The following is a 20,188-nucleotide window of genomic DNA, read 5'->3' as shown; positions in this document are numbered from 1 at the left end:
TCCCTTTATGAACTCAACCATCAGATGAGCCAAATATTTTATGAAACACAAAACTGGCGACATAAATACAAGAAAACCTTTGCTCTTGGTTTCACAGCTACTTCCTCCAATTTGGCACTCAAAAAAGAGTCTTAGGATTTCTACCTTAAAGTTCTAAATATCTTGTTTTAATTTGTGCCACCATTAGCTCAACATCTGAGAATGTTTTTAGGGTTTAAGTTGGGCTAGAGGTTTTCTTGACAATACTATCAGGAAGTGGCTGCTATTAAGTCTGGACTTTATAAACCCTGATCTATAATGAATACCGACTTTAAGTAATAAGAAGTTACATGAACACGAAAGATTAAATGGAGCAAAATATCACTAATTTGATCAGTAGGGTATATGGATGAGTTTGGAAGAGTATAAATTACTAAGATATGAAAAATTCTGAATGTTTAGAGTCTTTGCCAGTCTAGGAGAGAAAGTGCTAGTGCATTGAAGTCCTAGAGAATTGCTCTAGTGCCCAGAGAATGATTGATAATATATAAATAAGCATATGGCCCTGCAAGAATAATGCTTATAATACTGTTAAGCCCATGCTGTTGCTCAGTAAATAAAATGAAATTATCAGTAAATGAAATGAAAGAATCAAAGTTCCTATGACGTGGTACTCACTAAAGCATGGCAACACTCCTGACCAAAAAGAAAAGAACAACAACAAAAGTACAGGACTCAAGTTCAAATCTTCAATTTACTTCCTTAGATACATGACTTGAGTCACTAATACCATAAGCTTCAGATTTCTCATTGGTAAAATACAGATGAAATCATCTACCTCACAGGCTACTTGTGACATGAAGTAAGGTGTCACATAGGAGGTGCTTAGCACTTGGAGGCACCAGTTATGTTGCTCCTTTTACAGGTCTGTTTTGACCATACTACTTATTTCTAATTTGATTATAAATAAAGAAATGAAATTTAATGCCAAGTTCTCACTTAAATTATCAATTCCAAATTGTGTGTGCATTAATGAGATTTCACTGCACTAATAATAACAGCAAGTGCCAAAAGGGTAAGTATATTTTCTCAATATATATGAATACTAATATAACTTAATATATTAACATTAAGCCACTTAATATTTTTCCAATATATTTATAGTCATGCTTTCAGGCAATATTTAGAAATATTTTACTACATCCTAGCTATGTATCTTTATTCTCCTACCACTCTACACATACATAGTTTTCTTTTAATGTGGAGGCAAATCTCTAGGCTTTCTTATAAACAGGTACAGACACAGAAAAAGCTATTCTAATATCAAAAAAAACAAAACAAAACTGTGAAACACATGAGTATGGAAGTCTCAGGGCTTTTTCAGTAGGCACAATTCCATGATCATGTGAAAATTCCAGATTTAATAGAAGCATCTCAAATTTGAACCACGGGCTACTACAGCAATTATATTTCCAAGAAAATTGTTAAAGACAAGGCAAATACTTTTTTTTTTTATCAATAAGCTCAGGCTTTTTTGATCAATAAGCTCAGAATTGCTTCTCATTTATTACTATTTACAATTGCTATACATTTTAGAAATATATTTTAAAAATAGGGAAACAATATGAGAATTTGATTTCTAGCAATCTAGGATATATCTTTAAATATAAGTGTGTATATATACATGCATGGATCATGATACATACACAAAGATATACATACTTGTATGCACACATTTGCTCTGTGATATATATTACTATCAAACATATATGTATACATAAATACTTTCGATCCATGATATAAATGTATATTAACATTTAAATATATAGTACAATTTTAAATATTGTGCACACATACAAATAGATCTCTTCATAGGCTGAGAGTATCACATTTCAGGGGCAGCTATCACATCAGGATCCCAGATTCCTCTTCCACTTTGGTCCACATTTGAGACTAATGATAGTGCTCTTTATCTGACTTAGCTTCAAGTTTCCACAGTGTCTCAATTCCACTTGTTACTCAATCTGCAGTCAGTTAAACTACACTTAAACTAAAGGTGTATTTGAAAATATGGTCAGGCATCAATCATGGTCATAAGTTGACACACTGTACTCTGAAACCTGTGCCTCTACCATACCCTCACTTTAATATTAGCATAGAGACCCCAATACAAACACATCGTCAAATTCTTGCAATATCTTGGACACCTCTTACAATATCTTAAATAAATCAACTGTTAAAATGTTTAAGAAAACACTTACCATGAAATTTAAAATGAATGGCCAGTCCCACAAATGTATCTCAGATGTACCAGAGAGAATTAACCATGTGACTTGGTTTTTCAACATAGACATATGTGGCATTTGTTGACCTTTCACTTGAAACACAGAATTTTGTTGAATCCTTTGAGTAGTGAATCAAAGCTGTGCCTTAGGTTAAGTAATGCTCGAAAAGTTTTCAAAAAAAAATTACCAGGCTTGATTGCTGAAATAGAAAATTTCCATTTGGCTACAAAAGGTCCCTGTAGATTCCTAATACTGGCATGGGGAAAATGAGTCTATTTCTGAGTTAAAATTTCAAGTGGCCATTCATTCTGCTAGCATTCTGCCTTCATTCCAGCATGTCATTAGGTACAAATTTTTGAAAATCACATAACAATTTACTTGTTGAGTAATAGAAAAGAAAAACTTCATTTCAATCTCAAGGGTTAGGCCATAATCAATTGGCTGTCATTTAGTATATCTTAAATTCTATTGATAAGAAGCAACCCAGCATACGAATCTCAAAACTGAACTAAAAGTTACAGACACACAGCCTTACTCTATTTTGTAATGAACACAAATATACATGTACATCTGTAATATTCAACTTGGAGAGATAATAACATTGCAAAATCCCTAATGATAAACATATCTCAGGGTAATTTAAATAAAAAGACAAAGTGCACGTTTTACATCTTTCAGGTCCTCAATTATGAATGTGATTTTCTCAAGCTAATTTTCATAAAAGTCCCTTGTGACCCAAATGGCTATTTCTGCCTGACACTCACTTCTCCCCTCTCCCCTGTTAACACTAAGAGAACTGTCATGCACTACTGATAACCATTTTCTTTCTTGGTGCTTTACTGAATTTCTAAATAAAAGTTTTAATCTTTTTTTCTTAACTAAAATCAGTACTTGGCTTCTCATGAACAATGCTGCCTCTATTCTATTAAACTGAGGGTAGAGTTTTTATTGCTAAGACTTTCCTCATCTTTGAGTCTCTCTCCTGGAATTTTCTTATTAACATTGCCTTTCCCAGTATTTAGTGATAACTGCACTTTCCAGAGGGTTATTAAGAGTAAATTCATTAGAAAGTTCATATTTCAATTGCCAAGTAACCCAATGATCTAAAGATCAAAAGGAGTACCAGAATCCACTCTAGTGGATTAACCTTTCTGGAACTCAAAATATAAAATAAACAGGACCCACCACAAAATATCCTACCTGGAATGCAGACAGAGCATCCGTTTCAAAAACTTCTTGTGGAATTCCAGGTTGTAGGAGAGTAGTGAACACTAAGAGATGTTCTTGACCCTTCGATTTCACTTGCAAGTTTAATGTAGACATAGCCTTAAAGACTGCTTTTTCTTGCTTATGCTAATTTTTTAAAGAACAGATTCTACTGTTGGTATACTGCCCACCTTTTTATTGATTACCTGTACTTAAATTCTATCATCTATCTTATGTTTGTAGATCCCCAACTGTTCACCCCAGAGCTTTTCATCCAGTGGAATCTTAACTCTGCTATCTCTGCAGTATCTTCTCTGTGACAGGTCCTCAGGAATTCAAATGTAACTTGACCAAGACTGTTGTCTACGACTTATCAGGACTTTCCTTTGGTGCTGCTCAGTCCTGTCATCTGACTCTCACCTTCTGTCATCTCTCTCTAACTCTACTCTCATTGATTTGTCCTTTCTGGACGCTTCAATCTTATTGAACACATATTTTCATGGAAGCTTCAACAACATTCTTAAATAACATTCTTTGGAAACTATACAAAAGAGAAGGGTCCGGTTTTTGATTCCATTGGTTGGTGCTAGCACCCTAGTGATACAAAGTCATAGCAACACCATGTTTAACTGGCAGGTTGAAATGCCTTATGGGTGTTACTGCCCAAATCACACTGAACTAGAGGAAAAAAAGGTTTGACCCTGCAACAGAAACAAGGCAATTTGGCCTCACACTCTTCATTTGATATTTATAAATAAAACTGAAATTATAAGGTAATATTCAACTGAACAATGAACACCTCCCCCCAGTTTTATGAGGTATTACTGACATAGAACATTGTATAAGTTTAGGTATATAACATAATGAATTGACATATGTATATATGGTGAAATGCTTACCAGTGAGTTTAGTTGACATCCATGACCTCACAGTTACATATTCTTTTTCCTTATGAGCAGAACTTTTGAGATCTGCTCTTTAAGCAACTTGTCAAATGCACAGTATAGTGTTAATAAATATATAGTCACCATCTGTATGTTACAGCCAAGAACTTACTCATCTTATAACTGAAAATTGGTACCATCGGCCACTCTCACCCATTTCTCTCACCCAGCACTATACAACTTTATACAGACACCATTTAAACACCTTGGGTGGTACATTCCAGAGAAAATAGCACCCACAGAGCAGAGTGAACCAAGGACTCAAGCACCTCAAGAAGTAGGTGAATAGAAGCAAAATAGGCAGAAAATGTACAAACTTTGGGAATTATTACTGTTAATGATTCAAAATATACATGTTCTGTTGAAACAGTGAGAGAAGTCTTATGACAGCATGATATTCCAGGAAGGTTTTGAGGAAAGGATAAAGTATGTTGTGTATGTGAACCTAGATCAGAAGGGAGTTAGCACTGCAAAACAAGAAAAATACATAAATGCCTTACTGATAGAAACTGATTCTTACTTCATGAGTGGTAAATTCACTTTAAACTTGTGAGAATTAGATTCACTTTACATACTTATAATTCTTTTTTTTTAAAAAAAGATTTATTTATACAAGCACTGGGGTACTGGCCAGAGGCACGGGAGGGTGAGAAAATCCACCAGAGACAGAGCTGGGAGCAGAACAGGCAGAAGGACCAAAATACACTGCTGAAGGAAGCAGTGGGCGAGACAGGAAAGGTCTGACAGGAGAGGTCTGCCATGCCATATGGGAATCTCCCTGGCCGGCCAGGAATCGAACCAGTGCCGCAGAGGTTGCGGACAGCTTCACAGAGCTGCACTCAACCCTCTGCGCCACCAGGGAGGCCCATATACTTATAATTCTTTATATTCTTATGGAAATCCTTAAGTGTGGTAAGGATCTTAGAATGCATTTATTCCAATCCTCTTATTTCACAAGCAAGGGAACAGAAAAAGATTAGGAAACTCCCTCACCAAACCATAAAGTTAGGAGGGAGCAGCAGTGAGGTTAGAATTCTATCTGGGTAACCACCTCCTTTTCTTATCTCAATTGTGACATTCCTGCCCTCTCTTTCCATTCCATGTTTGATTCAGTCCAGCTCTTTGTCTTTGAAATTTTAGGGGGTTTTGGGCCTTATTTTGATTTTAGATCTGGTGCCACTTCCTGACTCATGAAAGTGGTGGCTGGGTATAGTCAGATACCTGGTGCAGCTTGTGTTAAGGGCTCTATAGATTATGTGGTTTTGTTGCAGTTATTGTTTTATTTCTGTTTTTCACTGAAATTATATTTTATTATATTATATGTTTCAGGTGTGTATCATTGAAAATCTGTGTGTATGTGTATACAACATCAAGTTAATCTAATTCTCTCTTTCACCAAACAATTGTTCTCTTATTCTGATTTACTGACACCTTTCTCTCCCCTTCTGGTAACTACTAAATTGGTCTTATAATCTAAATGCTTATTTTGTTTTATTTAGCTCATTTGTTTGTTCTCTCTATATGCCACCTATGACTGAAACCATACAGTGTTTGTCTTTCCCATCTGGCTTATTTCACTAAGCATAATACTTGGTCCATTCACGTTGTTGCATATGGCCATACCTCATTTTTTTTAAAACTCTGAATAATATTAAAATCATTGTGGTGGTATCTACTTATACCACACATTATTTATTTATTCATCATTTAATAGGTACTTAAGTTGCTTATAGTTCTTAGCTATCATTAATAATGCTACCATAAACTTGGAGTGCATATATCTCTTTGATTACTGTTTCTGCATTTTTCAAGTAAATACCCAGAAATGGGCAAACTGGGTCAAATTGAATTTCTATGTTCAATTTCTTGAGGAATCACCACATTGCTTTCCACAGTGGCTGCACCATTTAACATTCCAACTATTAGTGTACAAGGGTTCTCTTCTCTCCATATCCTCTCCAACACCAGTTGTTTTAGAGAATGCCATTTTCAAACATTGTTGCTTTGATTTGCATTTCCCTGATATAAGTGATGATGAACATTTTTCTATGTGCCTTTTGATCATTTGTATATCTTCTTTGGAAAAGTGCCTATTCTTATCCATTGCCCACTTTGTAATCAGTTGCTTGCCGTTTTATTGTTGAGTTCTATGAATCCTTTTTGTACTTTAGATACCAACCCTTTGTCAGATGTGTGATGTGCAATATGGGTTCCTTTTTGTAGTGGTATATGTAACTTTTGCTGTGCAGTAGCCTTTTAGTTTGATGTAATCCCATTTGTTTAGTTTTGCTTTTATTTCCCTTTCCATTGGAATCAAGTTCCTATACATATCACCATGGCTGTTGTATACTGCTTATATTTTCTTCTTTAATTCATCTTTCTGAATTCTGATTTTATCATCTGAATAGATCCCTACTGCCCCCATCTTTGTACTTCTCTTGCTTAGTATACAGTCTGATCTATTACTTTAGTCATATTTGACATAAAATCATGGAGACTGACTTAATTATCTCGTTTTTTGTTTGTTTGCTTTTTTACCCCAATGGAAACTTCTCTCTGCACAGTAAATACTCCTTTTCTTATGAAGGCTACTCCCCCTTCCCCTTTAATATTATTATTATTATTATTAGGCACAGGTAGTTCACTTAGAACAGGTGAACTTCCTCTCCCCACATGCTACCCCCATGGGACTGCTACACTGTATCATCTTCAGTATTTAATAAATCAGTTTCCATTTCATTCAGTTCCTTGAATTGTTTATCATGTTTCCTCTTCGGTATCAAACTGACTTTCTCTTTTTTGTTTCAAGGCTTTGAATTTAAGTCTCTGCATTTATTCTTCACTTATGAATCATCTTTCATTTGAGTCAAAGTCCTTCCTAATGCTTCCCTCCCTATTCCTTTCCACTATTAACTTTGTGTGGTTATATTTGGATAACGTTTCTACTTTGTTGGTGATGTTGGCTGTTTGGGTAGGGGTTTACCTTTCACTTGATTGTTCCATCATCTTCTGCAACTTTTACATAAGATAAATATGTTCTCAGTTTCAGTAGATAGGGGCATAATTTTTTAAGTTATCCTTCTAGGAAGAGAAACAGAGTGAACACAGGTATGCTGATGACTAGGATATGACCTCAGCTCAGATGTCCATATACAGGGTGGGGCTAGATGTGGCTACATGGGCAGCTTCTTCTTCTATCCTCCCAGTGGCCCAGGTTAGTGTGCTGGGCCATGTGCTGCAGCTCACTGTGGTAACGTGGGGTTCTCTGACAGCATCTCCCTATCCCAAACATAACTGATGACTCCCTCCTTTGAGCCACCACTGAAACTTGTTTGTGATCCTATTAGCATGCTCCAATTACTTGCAACCACAGTTTCCTCTATCCAACTCTGAGCTCCTTGTGTGTCTGATTTGTATTTGGATCCTCAGAGATGGGATTTACCAAGCCCTGAAGGGGCTGCTTTCCTATCAACTCTGTGCATAATTTCCATTTTGCAATACTATATTAGTAAATACACAGTGTGAGAAAGTACTAAGGAAGTCAGAACCTCCAGGGCTTACATTTTCACAGACCAAACTGTACTTTAGAAGATTTGTGCCACATAACCACTATGATTAGAGAATACTGGAAATATTTTATAAGTGTCAGTTGGCTGAGCAAGGGGCAGGAAGAAAGTCTGTGAGCTAACGCAGTAATTTCTCTCTTTCTACCTCCAACAGGTAAGCCAATCAATTACAGGCCTACCGATGAGCACCAAGAAAATCACACCTGCACCTTGAGTCCTGTGTGATAGGTCACACCTATCTAGCTCACAACTCAACTCCACTGAGGCTGAACTCCAAGAGAAAAGCAAGATTAGCAAAGAAGCAGCCACGAGAAACTTCCATGTGGTGGTAAGGAAGGAACCAGCTAGGGATTCAGTTGCTTGGTTGAGGGGAAAATTTTTTAAAAATGTCAACATACCACTTATTTAATAAAAGTTAGTTTTGACCCTCATTACTCACCCTAGCTCATCCTTTCCCCATCACCAAACTGGCATTTAGTTCTTCTCCATCACCGTGTTCCACTGACTTTTCTAGCAATGTGATTTGTCCAATCATTCTCTTGAGATACTGGAGGTTGACTTTTTTTTTAAAGATTTTTTTTTTTAAAGATTTATTTATTTATTTATTTTTACAAGCACTGGGTACAGTCAGAAGTGTGGGAGGATGAGAGGATTCACCAGAGCCAGAGCAGGGAGCAGAACAGGCAGAAAGACCAAGGTACACTGCTGAGGGGAGCAGCAGGCGCGGCAGGAGAGGTCTGCGTGCCATGTGGGACCCTCGCAGGGGATCAAACTGGTGCTGCAAAGGCTGTGGGCAGCTTCGCAACCCAGCGCTCAACCGCTGCGCCACCGGGGAAGCCCTGGAGGTTGACTTTATCCCTTTCTATCAAGTACTGAATTTTTTAGGTGCTCAGTGAATGTTTGGTGAATGAATGAATATTAAGCACCATAACAACAAACACTTAAGAGAAAACTTCGTAACTCATTTAATCCTCCTTAACACAGACACTGCTGTCTCCCCCACTTTATGAATGAGGAAAATAAAACACAGATAAATTTAAATAACTCAAAACAAGAAAGCTGAGCTGTCTAGCTCTGTGTGTTCCTATGCTGTATCTTTGTTGTGCATATTTTAAGTAAAACTAATAATTATTCAAACCAAATGATTCATCCTGTCCCAAAAGGAAATAAATGTGTCATTGTGGCTGAGAAGAAAACTACTCAAATAATGCTGAAATTAACAAAGCTTTCTAGAGTTTGTGTTACAACATATGAAAAAAAAATACCGGTGACAGGCTTGTGACAGCAGAATTGTGTTCTCTCCTGCGTGGAACAAGCTGCAGACCTGCTATGTTTGTGTCTTTTTATTTGATTTTATTTTTATTATAGTATTAGCACTCTAAATTTTGAAATGTCATTTAAAATATTTAAATAATTTGTGTTATCACTGATTTGCATAAAGCTTAATGATACCTATGAAAATGAAGTCATATTTTGAAATATTTGAGAACATGTGTTAATAATTTAAGCTATCAAACAATTTACATCTAATGCCATATTTTCTGAAGAACCATATGAACCTATTTATTTTTTTTGTCTGAATGAAGCAACTTTAAAGCAATTCATATTTCCCTAAAGGAGTTATTTTTTCCTAAGCATAAAGAAATAAAGTTCCCATGTGTCATTATATCTAAAATGCAGTTGAAAAAATAGCATTTCCATATTTCAAAAAGTATTAATTACAGTAATGGCTCTTGAGCTTCTCTGATAAATTTCCACAATAAGAAATACATATTCTACAACATATTCATACCTATACTCACAAGAATAAAAAATGTGTTTTGCAAAATATTTAACTTTATAACACATGATACACTGGTATTTCCACGTTATTTCATTACATTGAAAAAAATAATTGGTTTTAATTCACTGACCTACTGGTGGGTTATTAATGGTTCAGGATCTGTAGATTTTCAAGATGAGAGAAGTGGTCTGGAGTTCAGACTTTCTCAGATTCTGGTAAAGGCAGGTTACTTACACAAACTCACTAGTCATAAGCAGGGCAGGCACAGAAAAACTGTCACCTCAGGCAGCCAAGAAAGGCACCAAGTCAGTGTGGGGGAGCACTTTCTCCATTTTCTCAGGACAGTGGCCTCCTCATTAATTACTTTGCAAATTACTCATTAAGACTTGGCTTTGTAAAGTTAGTCCTTGATCCAGTTATTGCTGCCAGATTTCCTGTTTACACTGAACTCAGTGTGTTAGGTTATTGTCCCCACTGAAAAGTACTTCTGACAAGGAAGAAAGGTGAATCAAAGCAAGAAACCAGATTCCTAGCATCACGGTGTACTCTGGAGAAGACTTAGGGAACATTACACGTAGACGATCTTCAGTACAATACTGCATTGTACATTTAAAACTCTTTTAAGAGGGTAAGGTCTCATGCTCTTATACAAGTGCAAAAAAACAAATGTTGCAAATCCAGTAAGAAAGTTTTCTGGGAAGGAAAACATGCAAATGACTTAGTTTCTTTCTCTTTCCCATCCTTATATTATCTCTCAAAGGATTAAATACCAATTTTTCTGCTGATCATGTTTTTTTGGTTTTTTTTTTGTAAAGAGGTTACCTATTATATGTAGGTTACTGGGTTTCACCTCAGATAAAGTAAAGCTTTTTGGCTCATACCAAACAGCCTTTTCTAACCTATCACAAGGTCACAATTTACGATGGTTCAGAGATATCTATACTAGAGTCATGTGATGCAGCCATTAAAACCAAGAGGAACCAAATAGAGGGAAAAGTACAAGGTACGATGGTGATGGTTCACAGGTGATGTGGTGGTGGGAGATTTGTGGGGACTACATATAAGCAGAGAATTCAAATATTACACAAACAATGATGTAAGAAAATAAAAAATAAAACAAAATAAATAAAACCAAAAGGAACCAAGCTCTGATCCTGCCATCACACCTATATATATATATATATATATATATTTCCAAACCACTAGGGGAACTTATGTCTAGCAAAAATTTGCCCTAATAAGTCTATTTTTCCTCTTGATTGGTTCTCTAAGAACATGAAAACAACTCTGAACCTAACGTAACCCAGGATTTAATTTTATATGCTTTAGTTTGTTCATTAACTGTTTTTCTATGTTCATTTCCTACCTTCAATGACCTTACTCTTTGTCTTGTATTTTTCTTATATCATCTTCTGCTTCCCTTAGGTAATGGCACCTACCTGACACTTATGGTCCTAACAGCTGATTTCTGGGCCTACCTTGGGAGAGTTAGTGGTGAGTGGAATCTAGGATGGGAACAAATTCTGAGTTCTTGAGGTCCATGGAATCTGACATTCTTCTAGAATTTTATATGAGCATAAAAGTTCTCTTGTTCAAAGTTTTTTTTTTAATTGTATTAAACAATTGTATTGTTTTAGCTGTGTACCATTATAAATCAACATCTGTAAATACTACATTATATTTACCACTAAAAGTCCAAATCTAATGGGTGCCTGGAGGAAGATGTGAGGTAAATAATGTCATCTGAAGAGGTGTGAACCTGTACCTCTGTATCACAAACAGTGACACAAAATTAAAAAAACTACAAAACACACACATAAAAAGTCCAAATCTGTCCTTTACCATTGACCCTTTCACCAGACATCCCTACAGCTCTTCCCCTTCACTTCTGAAAACTACTGTTCATTTCTTATAGTTTAAAGGTTGTCTTTAATCCTTGTAGAAAGCAGTTGTCTGCAATATTGTAATATCAAGTTCATGTAGCAGGCCACAGTATATTTGTGGAAAAGTGCCTGCTAAAGATTATTTGAAAGAGATTATAATGTTACGAACCTTTTAAGTTATTGTTAGTAAATAGTATGTTATTTTGTACCAACTAATTTTAAATACCTTAGGATTTGATGTTGGTCTAACCACAAAACCAACTTCTCAGCCTTCCAAAATCTCATAATCTTCACATTGGTGTTTTGTGACACATTTTCATGCAAAGGAAATCAAACTGGGTGTCTCCTTTTAGATATTAAGAGTAGAAGCATTTATTTGTCATATAGGTTCAAAATGCAACACATTTATGTAGCTGAAAAGTTACTATATAAAGTCATCCTTTCCCATATCTTATGTTCTAAACCATCAACTAGTATAAAAACAGAACACACCCGTAAAGATAACCTGAGTGATTTATTTAGTTCTAAATTTTCTGACACTCTTGCTTGAATAAATTTTCTTCACTGGCAAGAAGACAATAAACCAAATATAGACATATGGGGGTGTAGAAAAAGAATCCAATGTTTTTCCTAGTGACTGGATTTGACTATAATATTTCTAATTATAGAGTCATGGACAGGGCTGTTTTCAGGCTGGAATGCAAAATTAGTGAGAAGAGATCATTTCCTGGGGAGAGTTGGATCGTCTCCTAACATTTCATTAATCTTTTTTTTCCCTATCAAGACATAAAATGTGGATGTCTTTTAGTTTAATGATACAACTTTCCAGATTATGAAATTAAAAAAGCAGAAATATAGCTCAATATTGATAAGCCAGCATGTTCTAGCTGATTACAGCATCTTCCTTGGTGAATTTTTTGAATCATTAGGATGCTATTTAAACACACATACACACATCCCAAAATCATTTTGTGAGGTTTATCTCCCTTTCACTGCAGATCTCATTAAGATATAATCAAAAGTCATATATGATAAAATGATCATATCCCATTAGCACAGCAGATAAGTTGTGTCCTCTAAGTGTCTTTGCCTGACCAACAATAATCACGTTGGAGGATTCATGCTTTCAAGTTCTTGCTCTGACCTACTGAATTGTCTCTCCCTCTCCCCCCCACTGAACCACCAATTTGTCACTTCATCTAAATGACTTACCTATAATACCTAGGTTCCTACCTGGACTAGCTAAATGGCATTGCAATGGGAATCTAATTTTCAAACCTAGAGCCTTATGGTTTTACAATGCAGTGCCAAAAGGGAATAGAGGCTGCCCTCACAGGGGAAGCTGTGGCTCAGCAATGGGTCTGCAGGTCAGTCAGTTTCTCACACATCAGAGAGATTTTAAAAAGCTGTTTCAATAGACTTTTCTGGATATGGGGGAGGTTTATAGAAGAAGGAACCCTTCTTCCTAGCCATCTGCAGCACTAGAGTCCATGTTGTTGCTTTCAACTTTTTCTGAATAACATTTGTTTAAAAACACTCTGACCCAGGCAATGGAAAACATTTGTGATAGTTTATAGACAACTTAAAAATACTAAAACACGGGCCTCCACTGTCTTCCATCATCATTCCAGGCTGAGAGACCAAACTGCCTCACATAAAACACAGCTAAATTAGTCAGAAACTTCTGGCTTTATTTTTGTAACAAGGGCCTACTATGTTTTACGTGCAGCTCAGAGCACTTTACATGATTTCTGCTAACCCCCCGCACTGTCATTTCCATTTTGCAGATGAAAAAAATCTAAAAACCTACTATGTGTCAGGTCCTGGTGCTGGCATTGAGATTAGATATAATTTACAGGGGCAAGGGTCTAGTGTTATCTGATCCTGGTTATACTGCCCAGAAGAGAAATCTCTTTACAGTGTGATTTCCTACCTCTTCATTTCTGTTCACGAGATTTCATAAATCCAAGGACCAACTCTAGGGAATGGACGGCAATGAGGAACAAATCTAGATTTGACCAGTGTTGCATTCACGTTGTTCAACTGCATTCCCCAAATCAAATGCCTTCAATGGTGACCGTGGTCGAGAGGGTCTGCCTCTCCTCATCCACTGAACAGAGATTTCACAAAGTCAACTCAGAGCAGGTACATTGTGAAGTAAGAGAGATGGGGAGAAGTATTATTGGTAAAAAGCAGGAAAAGTTAATTTAAAAACTACTGGATGTTTATGTATTTTCCTGTTGGAATCAAATAGACTGATAGCTGACTAGGAAAACAAAAATTGTTCTCTAAAAATAAACAAAAAATTTGTAAGGTAGCAGATCTGAATAGACAGTTCACCAAAGAGGATATACAGAAAGCCAACAGATAATGGGAAAAAATACATAAAATAAATCATAGCAAAGGGATGGTTTATAACTATCCTATAAAGTTTATTAGGAAAGTGAAGATATACCATATACAACATAAATTAAGTCAAAATCTTTGGACAAGGGACCATTAATAGACTGATTCCAGATTAAGCTGGATAAGGGTCCTTGCACTTATAGTTTCTAAAGAGCTCAATATTTTAAAAAAGTGTAAGGTAGAAGATCTGAACAGACAATTCACCGAAGAGGATATACAGAAGGCCAACAGATAATGGGAAAATATTCATCAATGCTTTTAATAAGGGAGATGCAGGTTATAAACCACATGAGCACAATGAGATACTATCTCGTTCCTGAGAATGGCATATGTTAAAATAAGATACTCAACAACAAAGATAAAGAGGATGTGGGAAAGAGAAACCCTATTACACTATTGGCGGGAATATGAACTGTTGTAGCCATTTTGGAAGGAAATCTGTATTTATCTTAAAAAACTAAAAATGGAAATACCAAATAAGCCAGAAACCCGATTCTCAGGCATCTGTCTAAGCAACACAAAACGAAACATCAACTCAAACACCTGTATGCTCTGCAATGTTTATTAAGCACAGTTTACCATAGTTAGGGCATGGAAGCAGCCTAAATATTCATCCATAGAAGACTGGGTCAACAGCACCTGGTATAGCTACATTATGAAACACTATTCAGCCATAAGGAAAGTTGAAATATCATCAGCAAAATGGAGAGTTCAAAGGAATTATGTGCAGTAAAGCAAGTGAGAACAACAAAGATAAATATCGGACATTTACATAGTGGATAATCCACAAAGTAAAATACAAACAAAAACTATAGGACATTAGTAAATGAAGTGAGATTTCTGAGAGTAAGAGGGAGAAGGAAGGAGAAAGGATCAAAGGAGATACAGGATTTGGTGGTAGGGGGGAAAACAAAAAGCTTATGTTTCATTTTAGAATTTTACCAATTTCGGGCCTCCACGGTGGCACAGCAGGTTGAGCATCGCGCTGTGAAGCTGTCCACAGACTCTGCAGTGTGGGTTTGATTCCCCGCCAGCCAGGGAGAGTCCCACATGGTGCAGCAGACCTCTCCTGACTCTCCCGCTGCTCCCCTCAGCAGTGTATTTCGTCATTCTGCCTGTTCTGCTCCCTGCTCTGTCTCCGGTGAGGTGAATCCTCTCACCCTCCCACACCTAATGGCACCTCAGTTCTTGTATAAATAAATAAATCTTAAAAAAAAAAAAAAAAAAAGAAGGGCATCCCCTGGTGGTGCAACGGTTGAACACTAGGCTGCGAAGCTGCCCGCAACCTCTGCAGCGCCAGTTCGATCCCCCGCCACCCGCGAGGGTCCCACATGGTGCGCGGACCTCTTCTGCCACCCCCACCACTCCCCTCAGCAGTGTATTTCGTAAGTCTGCCTGTTCTGTTCCCCACTCTGGCTCTGGTGAATTCTCTCACCCTCCCACGCTTCTGACTGTACCCAGTGCTTGTATAAATAAATAAATAAATCTTAAAAAAAAAAAAAAAAAAAAAAGGGCCTCCCTGGTGGTGCAGGCTGTTGAGCGCAGTACTGTGAAGCTGTCCACAGCCTCGGCAGCGCCAGTTTGATCCCCCCCGGCCTCAAAGCAACCCACATAGCACAGCAGACCTCTCCTGTCTCGCCCGCAGTGTATTTCTCAGTCTGCCTGTTCTGTTCCCCACTCTGTCTCTGGTGAATCCTCTCATGCTCCCGCACATCTGGCCTGTACCCTGGCTCTTGTATAAATAAAAAATAAATCCTTTTTTTTTTAAAAAGGGGGGCCTCCCCGGTGGCGCAGCAGTTGAGCGCTGGGTTGTGAAGCTGCCCGCAGACTCTGCAGCGCCAGTTCGATCTCCTGCCACCGGGCAAGGGTCCCACATGGCACGCAGACCTCTACTGCCGCCCGCTGCTCCCCTCAGCAGTGTACTTTAGTCCTTCTGTCTGTTCTGCTCCCTGCTCTGGCTCTGGTGAATTCTCTCACCCTCCCGTGCTTCTGACTGTACCTAGTGCTTGTATAAATAAATAAATAAACCTTTAAATAAAAAAATAAAAAGAATTTTGCCAATTTCTTTTTAGTAATAAGCCAGAAGCTATCTTTAACTTAAACCCATTTTAATAATAATTAGAACCAATAAATTTCAGGGTCCTGAATTAAATGTTGTCAATCCTCTCTTACTATTTTTAAAAGAATAGCACTTTTAAAGTGCTCTTTTTAAAAACAAAGAAAATAATCCAGTCAAAAAAATGGGCAGAAGAGCTAAAAAAGAATCTTCTCCAAAGAGGAAATGCAAATGGCCAACAGGCATATGAAAAAAACGTTCAACATCACTTGTAATCAGGGAAATGCAAATCAAAACTACAATGAGATACCATCTTACACCAGTGAGAATGGCACATATCAAAAAAACTAGCAACACCAAATGTTGGTGAGGATGTGGAGAAAAAGGAACTCTCCTGCACTGCTGGTGGGAGTGCAAAATGGTCCAACCACTATGCAAAGCTGTGTGATTTCTTGACCTACTAAAGATAGAGATTCCATATGATCCAGCAACTCCACTCCTAGGTATTTACCTAGGAGTAAAGGACACAGAAACATTAATTCAAAAGGGCACCTGCATCCCTATGTTTATAGCAGCACTATTCACAATAGCTAAGCTATGGAAACAACCCAAATGCCCAAAAATAGATGACTGGATCAAGAAGATGTGGTACATATACACAATGGAATATTACTCAGCAATCAAAAAAGATAAACTCATGCAATTTGCAGCAACATGGATGGAGTTGGAAGGGACCATGCTCTGTGGAATATGCCAGAAAAATAAAAGAAAAATACTGGATGGTCTCACTAATAGCAGGAATTTAGAAAACTCAAATAAGGGACCAGGAAAAAGATTAATTGAAATAAAGTAAAAATCAAAATCAACAAGCAACTATAGACCAGGACATACTACAGTGGGGAGTGGGGGGAGAAGAAGAGGGATTAGGGTCAGAAAAAGGGGGTGGGAGGGCCTCCCCGGTGGCGCAGCGGTTGAGCGCTGGGTTGCGAAGCTGCACGCGGCCTCTGCGGCGCCGGTTCGATCCCCGGCTGCTCCCCGGCCACCGGAGGAGGGTCCCACATGGCGTGCAGACCTCTCCTGCCGCCCGCTGCTCCCCTCAGCAGTGTACTTCGGTCCTTCTGCCTGCTCTGCTCCCCGCTCTGGCTCTGGTGAATTCTCTCACCCTCCCGCGCTTCTGACTGTACCCAGTGCTTGTATGAACAGAACAAACAAACAAACCAGCAAACAAATAAATAAAGCATGCCTCTAAAAAAAAAAAAAAAAAAAAAAAGAAAAAGGGGGTGGGAATTGTATGGGGAATATAACCAAAATGAAAATTCATACATTATGCAAAAATGAAAAATGATGTAAGAATTATATAAAATAAAATAATTCATAAAAAAATAAAGTGCTTTTTTAAGTATAAAAAAGGTATGGGGCCATGCAAGTAATTCTAGGAAACAGGTGTATATTAAATATGCAGGTGGTATGGGAAGTAACCATGACATTGTGTGGTGGAAAAAGGCCTATAAATATCAGAGCAAATAAATAAGGCAGCACAGACATCTAGGGTAATGGGCAAATGATCCCATAGCTATAGGTTTACAGCTCTAGAGAGACTTCCCCGTGATCATACAGATGGCCCAAGTGCTCCAGAAAAAGGAAAATTAATGTCAGTACTCTGTTTCAGAAGACAGAGGACGATATATTTCTTTTAGAAAGATTCCAAATAAAGTGAACTTAGGTTATCTGATAAAACCAACATTTTAGAACTTGTTCCCCTACCATGAGACTTTATTATACTTGTGAAGTAGTAAGCAATAGACTTTTAAAAAAAGTGTTATTTCTTCAAGGAAAAAAATGCAAGAAACCTAACTTCTCCAAACAATACACTAAGCTAGTGAAGACAAAGGCAGCACTCTCATTGTAAATAGAGGAATCTATTTCATAACTCTGTGCTAATGGGTTAGGATGAACTATGGAACAATTAAATTAATATCAACCAGTCATCACTTTATTCTGCTTTGGTTAGTTAATCCTCATTGTAGATCTCCTGTCAGTAAAGCATATCCTCTTATTTAATTGGTGTTGAAGTAAAATAAAGATCACCATGAAAAGCATTACAAATCCATAAATCTGTCCACAAAAATCCAGGTTCACTCAAGTTCACAGATAAAATTCATGAGCATACCTGGCAGTTCAAAAGGTTATATAGGAAGGTAATTTCTCCTATCAGATACTGCAAAGTAAAGTTACTTATAATCTTCTTTTAAAAATAAGATCTAGCCTTGTCTACAGTACTGGTAATAACACTGATGTAATATATTAATGAAAACTACCATAAATGAAAATTTCATATATTGATTTTTCCCCCCTGTATTTGTATTGGGTCAATTCATCATGTGTGACACAATAAAGGATAGTCCTGTAGCTTTCTCAAGACCTATTTGCATATGAAACAAGAGTTGATTTCATTTTTATTTATACTATTTAAGGCCAGCTATTTTTAAAAAGGAGATTCTGTTTAATTTATGGATGTTGCTCAAGCACCCATTCTTTCCACAGCGCAGTATCAATACTCTTGAGCAACTTATATTCTGAGTAGAAAACAAAATAAATGCAATCAATTTTTATACTTATGACCTAAAAGATCATATGCTTTTTTTTTAATTGTGTGTAGATAACACATATTTTAGAATTCAGAATTCTAAATGTGTATTGTAATCTATACCTGTTCAGGATTATACCCAAATTTGTGAGAATTCATGACCGCTTGAGCCTAAATAATAAAAAGTTGTTCACAGAAGCTGACGGCAGCCCAGTTACCCAATCTTTCACAGAGTCCAGTATCTTCCCACAGCCTTCAGACCAGCTGGGAGTAGACAGCATGACCCTTATTCCAATTTTGTGATTTCTTAGAGTCAATATATTTTTGGAAGGCTAGGGTTTGGGTTTAAAAGATCCCATTCCTGGTATCTGAAGTTGGAGGTTTTGAAGAACACCTCAAACTTCTTTCTCTATAGAACAACTTGAATAAAATAGTCAGCAATTTTAAACTGAGAAGGACAACTAGAACTGGTGTTCTTCAACACTCTTTAGCCATTGCCTTTGAGAACTGGATCAAAATTATAGACTCTCTTCCCCCCCAAAAAAAAAAGAAAAAAGAAAAAAGGAAACAAATAATGGAGAATATACATCTTGCCTGTGTTTCACACAAATTTTAAGGGAGAAATAACCCAGGAAATAACCCAGTATCCAAATGAAGTCAAGAAAGCCACATCCATTTTCTCCAAATCTTTCTGAGGTTTGAGTTGTGTTCCTTGTTTTCTAACCCAGGGTCCAGCTGGCACAGGCCCCTGCTGGGTGAGTGAGCTTGGACATGCTGTGGGGGTGGGGGAGAGAAGAGGGATCCTCCTCTCTCTGCCTTCTAATCAGCAGTCCTCACACTCAGTCCTGGCTGAAATCTCAGGAGGCTATGCCAGCTTTGACTGTCTTCTACTAAATGGGGGTAATTCATATAATTTCTTTTCAACACTTCCAGTACTGGTTTCCGGTGCTAAGGACATGATCCAAGAAGAAATCGAGTTTTACAGTTTCAGAAGGAAAAAAAAAACATTAAAAGCACATACTATAATGTGTTTGTGTTCAATTGACATTTCTGATAAATACCTCAACTATTTAACAAACACTGAGGAGAAACTGAAAACACCTAAAAGGCACTCATCCAATTTGCACTAGCCTGTAAGTGCTGGCAAACGTCACTGTCTGGGAAGGCTTTTAATGTTATTGATAGCTTATTCAAATAGACTGGAGTGGTCCCACAGGACCTGAATCATTACTGCTGCTAAGGAATAAGCCAATTATGAAGCAAAGATTGGGGGGATATGCTCAGAAACAAGTGCTTTGCAATGCCTAAACCAAGTAAGTGCTTTGCAATGCTTTTCAGCATCTATGATGTAACCAAAGGGCAGCACCCTTTTCTTACAGTTATACAACCCAAATAGCTACAAGAGTGACTTGAAAGCTGAAACACCAAATGACCTCCTTTAAGAAAAATCCTTTACACAGGTAGTTCTGTTTTGGGAAATTTTAACAGCTGTG

The 20,188-nt window shown here is 37.3% G+C and overlaps 1 protein-coding gene and 1 long non-coding RNA gene across 2 annotated transcripts in view; one reads left to right on the top strand and one right to left on the bottom strand.

Moving 5' to 3' along the window:
• The window catches only part of FRY (FRY microtubule binding protein), a 386,045-nt gene extending 374,756 nt beyond the window's left edge, over window positions 1-11,289 (bottom strand). The window contains exon 1 of the mRNA XM_054701594.1: window positions 11,242-11,289. The gene's annotated coding sequence lies outside the window, so the exon portion shown is untranslated. The remainder of the gene's footprint in view (window positions 1-11,241) is intronic.
• On the top strand, window positions 873-11,332 carry LOC129146915 (uncharacterized). Its single transcript, XR_008554284.1, has 3 exons — window positions 873-1,054; window positions 8,135-8,308; window positions 11,189-11,332. It is a non-coding gene; the product is annotated as an uncharacterized LOC129146915 (long non-coding RNA).
• The last annotated feature ends 8,856 nt before the right edge of the window (window positions 11,333-20,188 follow it).

The sequence above is a fragment of the Talpa occidentalis genome, unplaced genomic scaffold (genome assembly GCF_014898055.3).
Source record: "Talpa occidentalis isolate TD23 unplaced genomic scaffold, MPIMG_talOcc4v2.1 talOcc4.5, whole genome shotgun sequence".
NCBI lineage: Eukaryota > Metazoa > Chordata > Mammalia > Eulipotyphla > Talpidae > Talpa > Talpa occidentalis.
The sequence above is the reverse complement of the archived record's forward strand: the minus strand, read 5'-3'. Positions and strand labels throughout refer to the sequence as shown.